This window comes from Labeo rohita, chromosome 9 (assembly GCF_022985175.1).
Source record: "Labeo rohita strain BAU-BD-2019 chromosome 9, IGBB_LRoh.1.0, whole genome shotgun sequence".
In the NCBI taxonomy this organism is placed as follows: domain Eukaryota; kingdom Metazoa; phylum Chordata; class Actinopteri; order Cypriniformes; family Cyprinidae; genus Labeo; species Labeo rohita.
Genome location: NC_066877.1, coordinates 35417539 through 35436664, shown reverse-complemented (window position 1 = coordinate 35436664; position 19126 = coordinate 35417539).

The window sequence follows — 19126 nt, the reverse complement described above, 5'->3', positions numbered from 1 at the left end:
TAAGTTGTACTAAGTAACAACTTAGACATTTGTGTTTGCTAAACTTAACAGATGGGTAAGTAACCCAGCTGCCTTAAAATTTTAAGTTGATTCAACTCAAATATCTAAGTTGTCACTTAGTATAATTTAACATTTCAAGTTGACTGAACCTAAAATTTTAAGGCAGCCAGGTTGCAAATTATTTTAAGTTGACTCAACAAATTGTTTTTTACAGTATTGAAATACACTTAATATACCTAACGTTGTTTCATTTAATATGCATTTAGTACTGTGTAATTTAAATATATTAAGTATGTCCAAAAAAGCACTATTTAAATATATTTCCTTTTTACCTGGGATTTATCAGTTGCATTTAATTTCAATCTGCATACACAAATAATTCACTTTCCAAGAGTAATATAGTTAACTAAAACTAAAAACATAAAAAAAAATTTATTTATTATTTGAAATAAAATGTATTACACTGAAACTTTTTTAAATTTTAATTTAGTTAAACTTGCGCACTAAAACATATTATATATAAAAAAACATTTAAAAAATACTAATATAACCAAAAAATGACAAACACACACACACAAAACTAAAAATTACCTTAACGAAAATATTGACAATGGAACATATAAGAATAAAAATAATTCAAACTATTAATAAAAAGTGTAATACCTCAAAGCGCTTTCCATAAAAATAGTTTATGTACGTATTAGGTATTTATACATACAGTAATACAAAATATCATTATTTCTGCTTAATAATATTTCTATTATATATATATATATATATATATTTATATATATATATATATATATATTTTTTTTTTTACACATATATATACAATAAAAGATGCACTAATGTTCAAATATTTGGGGTCGATAAGATTTTTAAGTATTTCCTCTGCTCACCAAAGCTGCATTTATTAGATTAAACATACAGTGTATATATATATATATTTTTTTTTTTTACGCATATATATACAATAAAAGATACACTAATGTTCAAACATTTGGGGTCGATAAGATTTTAAAATATTTCCTCTGCTCGCCAAAGCTGCATTTATTAGATCAAACATACAGTAAAAAAGTGAAATATTATTAAAATTAAAAATAGCTGTTGTCTATTTGAATATATAGTAAAATGTAATTTATTTCTGTGATCAAATCTGAATTTTCAACATCATTACTAGTCTTCAATGTCACATGATATTTCAGAAATCATTCTAATATGCTGATTTGCTGCTAATGAAACATTTCTGATTATTATCAGTGTTTAAAACTGAATGGAAAGTTCAAAACAATAGCATTTATTTGAAACAGACGTCTTCTGTGACATTATAAACGTCTTTAGAGTCACTTTTGATCAGTTTAATGCGTCCTTGCTGAGTAAAAATATATAATAATTTATTTTTTTTCAGCTGCTTGTGACCTGAGAGTCGTTTTAGGTCAGTATAAAGCGTGTTTGCTAGCTGTATTATGAAGTACAGTCATCTCAGACGAGCCGTTACCTCACTAGCGTAACTTACCTCACTCTTCAGCGAACAAACTGGGCTTATTACTGTGCAGAAGACACTGCCATCATAACATTAGCTGCTGGCAGGTGAGCCACACACGATCCAGTCGCTCACACACACTCCCTGAGGGTTTGTTGACTCAATTCCAGCCATTACACAAAACGCTGTTTTTCTTTTCCCGCGCAAATATATACCGGTCGACACAGGTCATGAATCATCGCTCAAACGATCCAGGTGTTAGCCGCGGGTTTCACGGATAAAACCGCATAATTGGTCAGACTCTGGAGGATAAATATAGATATAAGCAAATGTCAGGAATGTGTATCGGAATAATGAAGTCTTCGTTCAGAAGTAGACTTCTGATTAGCCGCTATATGTCAAACGCGTGACGGAAGTGATTAAAGCCCGGCGCGCGCTCGCCCCGAAGACGCCACGCTTTTCAACCGTCACTCAACAATGGAAATGCAGTAAATTGGCGACACCGGTGGGTTTTCCTTCACACCGCTGAGTGACTGATTGATGACTAGCCTATTTATAATGCATTTTTACATGTGTTGTGCATTGGGACACTTTACGGTAGACTTAAGGAGGAGACGGAGCGGCTATGACAGAATGAGGCCAGGAAGGAAAGGGTAGGAATGGTGAAAACACCTGATAGGCCTGTCAAAAGCGCAAGACAAGCCGAGATTGGAATATTTCCAACCGCTGCCTGCCTTTGACCCACATGTCTCTCAAATATTAGGATCGTTTTGGCAAATACTGTCAGCTAAATCTGGCTCTGTTCTGTCTGCATGTGAACAAGTGCATGATGAAACGGGAGCAGACGTGCAGAGAGAAGCGTTTGTGATGTGGCGCTTGTTATTGGATTGCTATTAGCTCAGATGCATGGAGTGCATGAGGAATCCCGACATCATTTAGTATGGTGCATATCCAATGGAGATTGTCCTCTGAATAGGCTCTTTATATCTTTCTCTCTCTGTAGGCTGTATATATTATTAAAACAGTATTTTTCAAGGGCATGTCCGTACCAATATCCAGCGACTACTAAAATTGTCCTTGGAAATTATTTTGATCAAAAACTAAATAGTGTATGCAACCACTGTTGTTGTAATTTATGCATCTAAAATGTATACCCTCTTTAACTTTACATTGTTCTGCTGTTTTGTGTACATCTGCTTTTCCCATTTGGTCTTTTAACATTGACTATCACTCTGTATAGACTAATACAATTCTAATATAATTATAATAATTAAATAATTATATATATAAGACTGGAGTGTTTCACTAGCTAGCAGTAAACTGGTTAACCTGAATATGTTCGTAGATTTGTGTTGGATGTTGTTTTGATCTCGTGACTTCGATCATTCAGTTAAAGCGATTCACTAGCAAAAGCTAGTTTAAAAGAGCCATTAATTTTTGAATTTCGACATCACTCGTAATGATTTTAAAAGCACGTAGTACTCACTATTTCGGATTGCTCGAAACGGATCACGAATCGTGAATCTTTTGATGGTTAGGGAGTCGGGCTTGCAACCGAAAGGTTGCAGGTTCGAGTCCCAAGTCCGGCAGGGATTGAAGGTGGGGGGAGTGAATAACCAACGCTCTCTCCACCCTCAATACCACGACTGAGGTGAGTTCCTTGAGCAAGGCACCGATCCCCCAACTGCTCCCCAGGCGCCGCAGCGATAGCAATTTGGCTGCCCACTGCTCCGGGTGTGTGTTCACGGTGTGTGTGTTCACTGCTGTGTGTGTGCACTTGGATGGGTTAAATGCAGAGCACAAATTCTGAGTATGGGTCACCATACTTGGCCTCACGTCACGTCCTTTCCTTTCCTTTGCGATTTGCAATTCTCGTGTCAAAGTCATGATCTGAAATGATGGTTTGCGAATCATTATTGAGAAAATTTGCAATGCAGATCACGAATAATTTGATTTAGATTGGAACTGCGTGAATCGTGAATCATTTGATTCAAATCCGGACTTCAGAGCGTGTAACGCATCATTTGATTCAGATCCGGACTTTGGAGCGCATATCGCAAATTGTTTGTTTTAGATTAGAACTTCAGAGCAGTTTTGTAAATCTTTATTTCAGATCGGAACTTCAGAGCGGGTTTGCGAACGATTTGTGATCCGCACTCCAGAGTGACATTCTGAAAAGATGATTCACAAATTATTATTTAGATATTCAGATCGTGGATTGCAAATCTTTTGGTTTAGATCAGAACTGTGGAGCGCGAATTATTTGATTCAGATCAGGATTTCTGACGGGTTTGCGAGTCTTTTGATTTTGGTTAGAACTGATCAGAATCAGAATTCAGATTGAGACTTCAGTGTTGGTTCCTGAATCATTTGATTCAGATCTGGACTTTGGTGCCAGTTTGCGAATTTTTTTATTCTGATCGGGACTTTAGTGCTGGTTTGCGAATCTTTTAATTCAAATTGGGACTTCGGAGTGGGATCGCGAATCATCTGATTCAGATCGGGACTTCAGACAGGGTTTGTGAATCTTTTGATTCAGATTGAGACTTCGGTGTGCATTTGCGAATCATTCTATTCAGATCGGGACTTCGGAGCAAGTTTGCAAATCTTTTGATTCAGATCAAGACTTCGGTGTGGGTTTGCGAATCATTTGATTCAGATCGGGACCTTGGTGTGGGTTTATGAATCATTTGATTCAGAACGGGACTTTGGTGCAAGTTTGCGAATCTTTTGATTCTGATCGGGACTTTGCAGGTTTGCAAATCTTTTTATTTAGATCAGGACTTTAGTGCTGGTTTGCGAATCTTTTAATTCACATTGGGACTTCGGAGCGGGTTCGCGAATCGTCTGATTCAGATCGGGACTTCAGAGAGGGTTTGTGAATCTTTTGATTCAGATTGAGTCTTTGGTGTGCATTTGCGAATCATTCTATTCAGATTGGGACTTCGGAACGAGTTTGCAAATCTTTTGATTCAGATCAAGACTTTGGTGTGGGTTTGCGAATCATTTGATTCAGAAATTGGGACTTCGGAGCGAGTTTGCAAATCTTTTTATTCATATCGAGACTTTGGTGTGGGTTTGTGAGTCATTAGATTCAAAACAGGAGTTTGGAGTGCATATTGTGAATCTTTTTATATATATATATATATATATATATATATTTTTTTTTTTTTTTTTATTAAACAGTACAAAACATTAAACCATTACAGTACTGCTATAAAAACACAACAAAGAAAAAAAAAGAAAGTATACACAAATACAAATCCCTTAAAAAATTAAATATGAAGAGCTCAAACAACAAATTAATGAGTTAATCCAAATCCTAATTATAATAGGAGTCAGACACTGAAGTGAGCTGCCGTTTTAATAATTTTTTCTGAGGAAGATGTCATTCACTTGTTTGGCAGTGTAAACACACAGGGACAGTTTAGTCAGAATTTTTTGATGTTTATCTAATCTGCTATCCTATGACATGTCCCTACCAATATCCAGCCACTACTAAATTGTCCCTAGCAATAATTTTGAACAATTAAATGTCTGTTGTCTGCTGTTATTTCCCCACCAATGCCAAAATCAATCCTGCGCCCTTAGCATTTTGAAATGTTGTAAATACTAATTGTTTTATTGTTGTTATTTAATATACTACACTAAATATAGTACTGCAACAATAATGATTTTATCACTAAAAATGCAAATGCATTTGATATTTAAAGCTAAAACTGTTACCCAAACATTTGCATCTACATAGATGTGGTTTAATGCATATATTGTTTTCATGTCTTATGATATCCGGTCAGGCTGTAGTTGGCTGTTATTCTTCTCCTCAGTATCTAGTTTTATTCTGAGCTGCTGAAGGGTTGAGTTCTTGCTGAAGGGCAAACAGCAGCGGTCAGATAATTTCTCCAGGTGGGAATTGATGCTGAATCTTCCTGTTAATGGCTCTGAGCTCCTGCCAGTGAGCCACTTACCACAACGCTGAGGACATGATGTCACACCAGCTTCTGGAGTCCTGGAGGAGAGTTTTCCCATCGGTGGCTTGTTTCCAAGAGCTGCAAGTGAGATTTCAAATCGCATTTGAATGTCGCCGTTTAGTCAGATTGGTAGGAATGAACTCTGTTTTTTGTTAGGACACTCTCTAAAGTTTCAGGAGCGGCAGCTGCATTTTAATGAATCCCCTAATTTATTGTTTTGTGTGTGAGTACAGAACAAAACTTTAGAATACCATAAAAACTGCCTAGCAACAATCCACAACACCATAGGAACTGCCTAGTAACACCCTAGCAACCACCTGAAACAAACTAGCAACTGCTTAGCAACCACCCAAAGTACCCTAGAAACTGCACCCACCCAGCAACACCTTAGAAACCACTCAGAACACTCTAGCAGCCATCCAGAAAATCATAGCAACCACCCAGGACACTATTGAAACTGCCTAGCAACCACCTGGAACAACCTAGCAACTGCTTAGCAACCACCCAAAGTACCCTAGGAACTGCAGTCACCCATAGCACCCTAACAACTGCTCAGGACACCCTAACAGCCAACCAGAAAATTATAGCTGCTGCTTAGCAATCATCCAGAACATTAAAGGAACCACCTAGCAATACCCTAGCAACCACCCAGAATAAATTTGCAACTACCTAACAACCTACCGGAGTATCCTAGAGACTGGATCCACCCAGCAACACCCTAGCAGCCATCCAGAAAACCGTAACAATGGCCTAGCAATCACCCAGAATACTATTAGAACTTCCTAGCAACCACTTGGAACAACCTAGCAACTGCTTAGCAACCACCCAAAGTATCCACCCTAGCGACCACCAATCAACATCCTAGAAACCACTAGAACACCCTAGCAGCCATTCGGAAAAGCATAGCAATGGCCTAGCAATCACTCAGGACACTATTGAAACTACCTAGCAACCACCTAGAACAACCTAGCAACTACTTTTCAACCATCAAAAGTACCCTAGAAACTGCAGCCACCCAGAACACCCTAGCAACTGCTCAGGACACCCTAACAGCCATCCAAAAAATTATAGCAGTGCTTAGCAAACATCCAGAACCAATCGCCAATTAACACCCTAGAAAGCACTCAGAACACCCTAGCAGCCATCCAGAAAACCATAACAGTGGCCTAGCAATCACCCAGAATACTATTAGAACTTCCTAGCAACCACTTGGAACAACCTAGCAACTGCTTAGCAACCACCCAAAGTATCCACCCTAGCGACCACCAATCAACATCCTAGAAACCACTAGAACACCCTAGCAGCCATCCAGAAAACCATAACAGTGGCCTAGCAACCACCCAAAACACTACTGGAACTACCTAGCAGCTACCTTTATGCTTTTCTTTTTAATTTATAAAAGTTGTAATTTATTGAACCATGCTTGAAACAGTCACACCATAGGACAATTTTGACATTTGGCTCAATTTTTTTATAATATTAATTTATTAATTAATATTAATATTAAAATATTAATTATATCCATTTTTATTTTGTGGGACAGTGAAAATGCCATGTCACGTCAACAACCCACATTTTATTTGTATTTGTGATGTTTATTTCTAGAAAATAAATAATCGTTAATGTAAACTTGTTTACATTCACTAAAACAAATTTTAAAAAAAAAAATTGTTAATTAAAATAAAGTCGAAATTAAATTAAATACCAAGTATTTGATGAAAACACTTAAACTTTAAATAAAATTTGAAATGTTGCCTTGAAGTATTGAAATTATAACTAAAAACTAAAACTGAAATAAAAACAAAACTGATATAAATCTATTTAAAAAAAAAAAAAAAAAAAAACACTAACAAAAATGACAAAAACAGCAACAAAATGTTTGAAAATGACACTAAAATTCAATAAAATAAAAGATAAAAAATTCTAAAATGTAATATATATATAATTCTAAAACAAATTTGTGTTTTGTTTACGTTTGGAAGGTTGCCTTTTCTCTCTGTTCTGACTTAATTTAAACAGAATTGGGAGATGTTAACTCACAACACCAAGATATGAATGCAGAATTTAAAGAATAAAAGTCCAAATTGTGAGATAAAAAGTCACAGTTACCTTTTTTATTTTTTATTCTGTGGTGGGGTGCATTTGTATTTTTATATTATATAAAAAATATTATATAAAAAATATGCATTGTGTGATAAATCATTCAAAATTTGTATTTTTTTAAACCCATAGTGAAAACATGAAATTACAGGGAATGAGGTACAATTCTGAGTTTATAGCTCACAAAATTTCAAAAAGTCCCAAATGTGAGATGTTAAAGGAGAAGTCCACTTCCAGAACAACAGTTTACAAATAATTTACTCACCCCCTTGTCATCCAAGATGTTCATGTCTTTCTGTCTTCAGTCGTAAAGAAATTATGTTTTTTGAGGAAAACATTTCAGGATTTTTCTTGATATAATGGACTTCACTGGTGCCCTGATTTTGAACTTTCAAAATGTAGTTTAAATGCAGCTTCAAAGGCTCTAAATGATCCCAGCCGAGGAAGAAGGGTCTTATCTAGCGAAACAATGTGTCATTTTTTTCGAAAAATAAAATTTGTATACTTTTTAAGCACAAAAGCTTGTGTAGCACAAACTCTGAGATGCGCGTTCACGACATTACGTACTATTGAATCACGTCGAAAGGTCACGCGAAACTACAGACCCAGTGTTTACAAAGCAAATGCGCAAAGACTAAGAAAGTGCAAGTAAGTCAAACGCTGTTTATAAACAAAAAGCTACAACGATCTCGGATGATTCTGAAGTTGGAGGAGAAAATAAGATGGAGTTTTTCGCCATATTCTACCTTTTTGAGCCGGAGTACACAGACGATGAACTTAGACGTGATTCGTAGTAATGATGGGAAGTTCGGATCATTTTACCGACTCTGACCTTTGAGTCTCGTTCAGCAAAATGAACGAATCTTTTTTCCGAGTCATTTCATTCATTTTAGCAAAATATAATGAAAATGTTACGTGTTACTTCCCTAACACATCTACCGCTTACACAAACGTTGATCACACTACAAACAAGACAAAACTATAATGCTATAAGAAACAGAAAAGATTCATTCATTGTTTACCTGGGTCTTTAGTCTATGATTAGCTCACCTCACCTCTTATCTGACAAGTTTTCAAGTTCGAGTCGTTCGTTCATCACGTGACAGCCACATAAGATGAACGAACGTCTCGAAAAACCTGAAGACTTGAAACAGGTGAACTCATTTCGGTACAGAACCTAATAGGATGTTGCGCATGCGTGACTGAACGAATCACTCCCCGAGACGACTCGTTCTTCCCGAGTCACATTAAAGATTCGTTCAAAATGAACAAATCGTTCAAGAACGCGCATCTCAGAGCCTGTGCTACACAAGCTTTTGTGCTTATAAAGTATACAAATGTTTATTTTCCGAAAAAAATGACAGATCGTTTCGCTAGAAAAGACACTTCTTCCTCGTCTGGGATCATTTAGAGCCTTTGAAGCCGCATTTAAACTACATTTTGGAAGTTCACAATCGGGGCACCAATGAAGTCCATTATATGAAGAAAATTCCTGAAATGTTTTCCTCAAAAACCATAATTTCTTTACGACTGAAGACAGAAAGACACGAACATCTTGGATGACAAAGGGGTGAGTACATTATTTGTAAATTGTTGTTCTGGAAGTGGACTTCTCCTTTAACTCGCAAAAAGTCCGAATTGTGAAATAAAAAAGTCTGCAGAAGCAAAAAATCAGAATTGTGAGATGTTAATATAGAATTGTATAGAATTAAAAAGTCAGTATTTTGAAATAAAAAGTCATATTTATTTCATTGGCTTTACTTTACATTTACATATATCTCGAGCTACAGTAGAGCACTAGTTGATTATTGTATTGCATTGCATTGGTGCTTTCGTACAATATATAATGTATAAACTCAGACAGTGTCAAACTCATGCATGCAGAGCTGTGTTTGTGTTTCTGACATGTCACGATTTCTCGTCTCTCTGCTGCCGGTTGCTGACAGAATCATATTCAAAACAGTGTTTCAGCCTTCAAGGCAGCTTGGGTCTGTGTTACAACAGTCGGTTATCAAAGCGTACACCCCAGTGACCGCAGTCACGTCGTCTCACTCAGCCGTCTCTCACCCGCCGATTGTGGCTGGAATCTGCAGACTAATGGAAAATAAATCTGTGCATTATGGTTCACATGCATTGGTGGCCGATTACTTTCAGTGTTAAATGTTTGTAACAAGAACTTGTAGATATGTTAGATAAACTATAAATGAATTAATTGATCATTTTAAACACATTAAATGTTGATTTTGGCCTGATTCACCTCTTTTTTGACTGTGATTTTAGTAATACTGTTCTGGTATACAAATTTCTTTAATTTCATACATTTTATTTATATTTGTGATGTTAATTTCTAGAAAATAAATAATCGTTAACGTTGAGTAACATTGTTAATATTAACTAATTTTTTTTTAAAATTATTTTCAAGAATTAAAATGTTTGTTAATTGAAATAGTTGAAATAAAAGTATTTGATAGAAAAACTTAAACTAAATGAAAATTAGAAATGTTACCTTGAAATAAATTTAAGTCGAGGCATTGAAATTATAACTGAAAACTAAAACTGAAATAGAAATAAAACTGAAATAAATTAAGTCTATTAAAAAGTTTACAAAAATTCAGTAAAATGAAATATAAAATAATTATAAAATTTTAAACAATTTTAAAATTAAATTGTATATTTTTATATAAATTAATATTAACAGTACTTGATTAAAAATTGTTATTGCTAACTAAAACATAAAATTCAACTACTATTAAATATTAAATAAATGTATTTATATAAATAAGTAGAAAATAAATAATAATCCAACTTAAAGCAGTGTAGTTAACTAAAACTAAACTATCAAAAACATTTTTGTTAATTGAAATAAAATTGAGATCTAAACTTAAACTAAATGAAATTTAGAAATGTTGCCTTGAAATAAATTCAAGTTGAAGTACTGAAATTATAACAGAAAACCAGAACTGAAATAAAAATAAAACTGAAATAAATTAAAATGCATTAAAAAAAAAAAAGATCAAAAAATGGCACAAAAAATAACTAAAATAATTTAAAAAATAAAATAAATGGCACAAAAATAAAAATAACTAAAATAATTTAAAAAATAAAATATATTAGTAAAGAAGTACAATTTATTTATATTTGTGATGTTTGTATCTACAAATTAAATAAAAATCCAACTTCAGGCAGTGTAGTTAACTAAAACTAAACTATTAAAAACATTTTTGTTAATTTAAATAAAATTTAAATAAAATAAGTATTTAATGTAAAAACTTAAACTGAATGAAATTTAGAAATGTTGCCTTGAAATAAATTTAAGTTAACATAATGAAATTATAACTAGAACTGAAATAAAAATAAAACTGAAATAAATTAAATCTATTTAAAAAAAAACAATAATAGAAAATTCAGTAAAATAAAATATAAAATAATTATAAAATATATAAAATAAATTGGTATATATATATATATATATATATATAAACAGTAGTTGGTTAAAAATTATTAAAATTAAAACAGAAAATAAAATTACAATTAAATATTAAAAAAATATTTATGTAAATAAATATATTTTTTGTGTTTGTGATATTGTAACTATAAAACAAATAAAAATGCAGTTTAAGGGAGTGTTTTTAACTAAAGCTAAACGATTAAAAAAATGACTCAAATAAAGTTAAAATGAATAAATATTAGATAAAAAATAAAATAAAATAAACAGTTAAAAATACAAGTTTAAGTATTAAAAAATATTAAAACTACTGGAATTTTTTTGTTTGTTTGTTTAAATACAAAAATAATTAAAAATGTAAAAATCAGCACATAACAAGAATACTAAAAATGAAACTTAAAAATATTTTTTTTTATTAAAAATATGAACAAAGCCTATACACGTTTTTAAAATAACACTACTTTGAGGTCGACGTTCAACATTTTCTGAAGGTTAATCTTCTTTTTTAACATCCATTTGCTGAAAAAGAAGAAGCGAGTGCGTTTCAGGTCATCTTTTGTCCCATATTCCTGGAAAGTGTGAAATATTTTTCATACAGATCTGAGCAGGAACGGCATTAATTTTAGTCGTATGAAATACTTTAATTAAATCCTCTCTGTGTCGGCGGTTCTCGGGTTAATTACACAGTGTAAAGTTAATTAAAGAGCGGGGTTAGGAGCGGCGCGAACCCTCCGCGCTCCGCCGTTTGGTAAATGGCCGTTTTATACGAAGCGACGGCAGTCATTTACCGGTGTATTTTATATAATGTGTAGTTTCCCCAAAAGAGGTGGAGGGGGAAAGTGTTCTCACAAGTTATCAAAATCAAATCTGTCCTATAAATTAATTAGAAATGTTCTGTATAATGATTTGCTGCAAATTAGATGGAAATGAGATAAAATATTCATTGAACTATCTGGGGAATCTGCCCAACAGGCTCGGGTCTGGCTCCAAACGCTGTCCATATGGCAATTATGTGCAGCAGTGTTGCAGAAGTGTTGGTCTGATGCCTGCTGGCAGACGGAGGCAGATCTGCCCGTGACAAATGGCTGCTCGTATCTGATGTGTGTGGAGTGAAAGATAATGAGATTGTTGTAAGCCTTAAGTACAGAACCTGCCCCGGGGTTCGCGCTTCAGAGCCGCGCCGATCTCGCCTGCTGTTTGCCTTTAAAAACGCATTTACTTTGTCTTCTGCGCAAACTTCGGCAGCACTTCGAGTGCCTGCTTTCAACAGCTGCTCTTTCTGACGCACACAAACGCTTTGTTCTTCACGTCTGCCGAGGTTTACGGCTCGTTCTGGCTGAGAGACGCTCGCTTACCACGTTTTGTCTTCAGAATATTCGCTGGCTGAATTATTCCTGAGTTGAAATTTTTGGAATTTTTCATTTGGTCTTTTCTCTATATTCAAGTAGACTACTACAATTCAACTACTGAAGTGTAAAATGTGTGTAGACTTGTTAAACAATCTTGTTAGTGTTAACTAAAACTAAAAACTAACACTGTTTTGGTCATGGAAATTTGGTGAATATCACACATATAAAATGTTTTCTTGACAACTAAAACAAACAAACGAACGAACAAACAATTATTGTTATTGTTAAGTCCAAAAATCATTTTTGGTAATGGAAATTTATTTTTTAAAAAAGGCAGGAGGACTATTAAAATAACAGGTATTTAGAAAGATGTAAAAATAAATAAATAAATAAATAAATAAAAATTGAAATGTTTGTAATCTAGTACTGTTAAATGTTGTTTATATAAAATGTGTGTGTGTGTGTATATATATATATATATATATATATATATAAAACAAAAATAAACTAAATATAAATAATATATAAACATATATTAACAAAATATTAATATAAAATATAAATAAACAAAAATATTAATATAAAATATAAATACACAAAATATTATCTAACTGAAATAAATACTACTAAAGTGGTATACAATTTTTCCTTGGCAAATAAGTACTAAAATAATATTAAAATAAATACTAAAATTGCTATACATATATATATATATATATATATACATATATATATATATATATATATATATATAAAGTTTTAATTACATTTAATTTAAAATTATTATTATTATTTAAATAATTATTTATTTTTAGCAATTTTAGTAGTATTTATTTCAGTTAAACAACATTTCCTTTATATATATTAACTATTATTATTAAGCTTTTTCTGCATACATTTTTATATACATATGTTATTTTATAGTCCTCCTGAATTTTTTTAAATAAATTCCCATTAACAAAAATGATTTTTAGATTTATTTAACAATAACAATAATTGTTTGTTTGTTTGTTTGTTTTAGTTGTCAAGAAAACATTTTATATGTGTGAAATTTCCGTGGCCACATAGTTAATATATAACTATTAACTATAAAGAGAAAAAATTGTTATTGTTAAATAAAACTAAAAATCTTTTTTGGTAATGAAAATTTGTTTAAGCAAAACCAGGTAGACTTAAAATAACAGGTATGTAGAAAAGTCTTTACAAATATTAATAATAAATATAAATATAAAAAAGTTGAAATGTGTGTTGACTTATACATGTGTATATAAAAATATAAAAAATAATAATAAAAAAAACTACTAAAAATAGCAAAAACAACTAAATTACTAAAATTGTAACTAAAATTATTTTTGGTAATATAATATATGTTATATATTATATATAGAATTTTTAAATATATTTTTATATTTTATATTTTTATGTAAATATTAGTTACTGTTAGTAATTTAGTTGTTTTAATAATAATAATAATAATAATAATAATAATTAAATGCCTATATATCAGGTAAATGTAAATATTAAAATAATATGTAAAATGAAATAATAAAGATATTTCTAGTTATTTATTTAAGTTAGTCACCAAGACAACATTTCTGATTTTAGACATTTCATATGTATATATATATATATATATATATATATAAAATGTTGTCTAACTGAAATAAATAATAGTAAAATGGCTAAAAATAAAAAAAAAAAAGACTAAAATTGAGGTATATTAGTAAAAGCTATTTCAAAATAATAATAAAATTAGAAATGTTGTCTTGGCGGCTAACTGAAATAAATAACGTTACTAAAATCACTAAAACTGAAACTTAAAAAAAAAACGAATTAAAAGTAAATATTACAATAATATAGAAACTTCAGTACTACAATATTTTTTAAAAAATTAAAAAAATAATGTACTGGTGACTAATTGAAAAAAAATAACAATACTAAAATTGTTAAAACTAAAATGGGAAAAATTTATTAATTGTTAATATTACAACAATATACAAATATTGAAATAATTAAAGTAATATAGCAAAAACTTTACATTCGCTAAAACTAAATGAAATATATCAATAAAAGCTATTTCAAAATATCCAATAATATTACAATAGTAGTATACAAATAATACTAAAATATCACTGCTGTTAAATGCAGGTCTGTTTTGAGCAAAGATGCAGGTGTGTTCACTCTCTGATGGTTTGATTGGCTCCGCCCACTCCTCCTTCTCCACCAATCAGAGCGCTGTATTGTCTGAGGAGGGTTTAAAGCTCTTGTGGTTGATCAGTGAGACTCTGGTCTTCATGGAGCCGTTCAGTCTCTCAAATCTTTCTTCCAGTTATCTTTCCTCCCTGCGGTTGGGTAATGTAATGTTTCCTCTGATCTCCCACCTCGCTTGTGGTTTGCTTTTGTTTCTTGATTAGTTTGGGCCTCTATTTCGAGCTCTTTAGTGGGTGTTGGGTCTCCACAGCACCTTTAAGAAAGACTTTCTCTTTTGAATTGTGTTTTTCTCTAGTTTATTTTCCCTTTTTCCAAATGGATCCGGTTAGTAGATTATATTTCACACATAACTCAGAAATAAAATGAAATATTTAACACTGTTATTTTAATATCAAATATGCTATTATTATATATGTTTACAATTTTTGTAATTATTTTGATTTAATTTTTATATTATTATATATAGAGAGAGAGAGATAATATTTTATGTAGCAAATATATTTATATTTATGTTATATTTTTATATGCTAATATTAAAGTTAGAAATTTTGTTGTTTTTATTATTATTACCATTATTATTTTAGTAGTATTTAAATGCCTATATATACAGGTTATTATAGTAAACTAAAGCTAAAAGTGAAACTAAAATTAAAACCATTAAAATCAAAAACTTAAAAATTACCTGAAATAAAATAAAATATAAATTGATCAACATCTCAATTTATTTTAATTTAGCTTGATATACGTAAAAAATTATATAAACAACTATATAGACGTATATAAAAATAAAAACTACTAAAAATAACAAAAACAACAAAATTACTAAAGTTTTAACTAAAATATATTTTTTTTATAAAATGTTATATATTATAATATATAGAATTTGTATATTCTATATTTTTATATTTTATAATTTTATATGTTAATATTAGGTAAAGTGTTAATAATTTGTTTTAATAATAATAATAATAATTATTATTATTATTATAGTAAACTAAAGCTAAAAATGAAACTAAAATTAACACCATTAAAAACTAAATATTAAAAATAAACTTAAATCAAACAAAATATAAATAGTACAACATTTCTCATTTTGATTTAACTTAATGTATTCAAAAACAATTAAAAATATTAAAAACTATATAGATATATAGATATATTTATATAAAAATCAAAACTACTAAAAATAACAAAACAAAATCACTCATATTTAGTTTTGTTAATATAAAATGTTGCATCTTATAATATGTAGAATTTATATTTTATATATTGTTATATTTAATATTTTTATATGTTAATATTAGTTAATAAAAGTGTAATTTGGTTGATCTAATAATAATAATAATATTATTAAATTGTTGTTTTTAATAATAATAATAAATAATAATAATTTAATAATAATAATAATAATATTAAACAATTAAATTGTTATTTTTAATAATAATAATAATAAAAAATAATAAATATTATTACTAATATTTAATTGTCTACATATCAAGGTTACTATAGTTATCTACAGCTAAAGATAAAACAAAAATTAAATCCACTAAAAACTAAAAATTAATAATGAACTGAAAAAAGTCAAATAAAATAAAAAATAAATAAAAGCAACTAAAAACAACAAACAACAAAATCACTCAAATTAAAAAAAAAAAAGTTTTGTTAATATAAAATAATAATAATAATAATTATTATTATTATTATTATTATTATTATTATTATTATTTAATTGTCTATAAATCAAGGTTATTATAGTTAACTGCAGCTAAAGGTAAAACTAAAAATTGTTAATGAACTGAAATAAAATAAAATAAATATATACATTTCTCATTTTAATTTAGTTTAACCTGATGTAAAAAAAAAACATTAATACAAAATATAAAAATGTATATAATAAAAACTACTAAAAAACAAAAACAGCAGAATTATGAAAATTTAAATTTAAATTAAAATAGAACATACAAAAAAGATTGAACATATTAATAAAAATTATAATAGTATCTCAGTTATGCTAATATGATTTTGATTTATTTTATTTATGTATTTTTTTAAACTAAATTAAAATGAGAAATGTTGGCTGAAATAAAATAAAATTCTTTCTTTTCTTATTTCAACAAAGTTTTTTCAAATAACTTTTTTTTTTTTTTTTTTTAGTTTTAGTTAACCAAAACAACCCAGATATTCAGTATGTACATTAAATGTCTATATTGCATTTTATTGCATATAAACATTTGTACAGGCCGCTGTTTTTCCTCCATAGAGAAAGACTGTTGATTGTAAATGTGTGTTTCTGCTAAACGTAAATATATTTTCAGGAGTCCGCCAGCGTATAGATGATCTCAGTGCTAATAGAAATGGACTGAAAGCCACACAAGTCCAATTCAGATTTTATGTGGGCTTTTACTGGAGCAGAATTTGTCATAATAAGTGAGTTGCCATAACATCTAAACACGCTGGAAATGCACATCATAAATATGCTTGAGTGAGTATCTAGAGCGTAATGTTATTAAGCGGGAGGTAGCCAGCTTTCTCAGCCCTTCACAGTCCCCCAAAAAAGTGATTAAAACGAACATCCATTCAGCAGGATTCACGACGCTTTAGGTTAATGGACTTGCAGCGGTCCGGTGTCGCCGTAGGGCGCGCAGAACTCCGGATAAACCTTGAAACAGCAGGACAAATCGCACCGGCATGCAAAGATGGCAGCGGCCAGCCAAGCATGAGATTAAAAAGCATTAAACCTGAGTACCACATCATAGCTTTCATAAATTAGCAAAGCAAAAAATAGGTGCGAAAAAGGCTGACATCACGGCGAAAGCACTATATCGCCGTGCAATCAGACGCGCCGCAGTTAAAGGCTTCGTGTCTGTGCATTCAGACGCCGACGTTGATGGGAGACAAATGCAGAAATAAAAGCATAAATGGATTCATTGTGCAAAATGAAATAAGAAAATGCACAAAAAAGCATCCCATTTGTTGTTGAGCACAGTCAAAGCTCTGGTTCTTGTTTCTTGATTTTTAAAGCCTGCTGTATCATATTCCATAAGCTACCAAATCATCAACATGATCAAAACTGTTTCATTTTCACGGTTTCATATTATTATAATTATTATTATTATTGTCAATTGTTTCTCTGAAACTGCAATTAATAATAACAATCATCTTTATGAATATTTAATAATAATATTATATTTAATCTATTTTTTATTTATATTTTATTTTATTTTATTTTAGTTCATTTATTTTAGTTTATTTTATGTTTGCCAACTGCTCTGAAATAGCAAAAATATAATACAAAAATAATTTGTTTCAATTGTTTCCCTTTAAAAAAAAAATAAAAAAAATAAATAAATAAATAATAGCAATAAATAATTTGTGTACAACAATCTTTAGCAATATTTTTGTATTAATTTAATATTATATTACATTTTATATTTTATTTTGTTATATTTTATATTATATTTTATGTTTATATTTGTGTATGAATAATATTAATATTAATAATAATAATAATAATAATAATAATAATAATTGTTGTTATTATTATTATTTGCCGTTTGAGTGAAACAAATGACACATAAATAATAATAATAATAATAATTATTATTATTATTATTATTAGTGTCAATTGTTTCTCTCAAACCGCAAATAATAATAACAATAATATTTTATATTTTATTTTATTTTAATGCCTTTTTATGTTTGTCAACTGCTCTCAAATAGCAAAAATATAATAAATAAATATATATATACATACATACATACATACATAATAGCAATAAAATAATTTGTGTACAACAAAATGTTTAGTAATATTTATTATTAATCAATGTACTATATTTTGTTTTTTAATTATATATTATATTTGTATTATATAATTTTATTTTAGATTGTTTATTTTATGTTTATGTGCCAAATGCTGTGAAATAACAAAAATATAACATTTTTGTCAATTGTTTCTCTCAAACATAAATAAATAAACAAACAAACAAATAAATAACAGCAATAAAAATAATTTGTGTTCATTGTTTCTCTCAAACAGTTAAATAAATAAATAAATAAATAAATAATAGCAATAAAATAAATTGTGTTCATTATTTCTCACAAACAGTGAAATAAATAAATAAATAAATAAATACATAATAGCAATAAATTAATTTGTGTTTATCATTTCTCTCCAACGGTTAAATAAATAAATAAATAAGTATAGTACTAATAATAATAAGATGATGATGATGATGATAAATATTTTGTTACTGGTGTTTCTCCTCTCAAACAGCAAAAATATATAAATAAATAATTAATAATAATAATAGTATTAAATAATAATAATAATAATAATAATAATATAATGATAATAATATTTATTATATAATAATTAATATGATAATAATAATAATAATTATAATTATTATTATTATTTATGTGTCAACTGTTTCTTTCAAACAGGAATAAATAAATTAATAAATAAATAATGATGATGATGATGATGATAAATATTTTTAATATTTAATAATAATAATAATAATAATAATAATAATAATTTATAATAATAAATTATTGTTGTTGT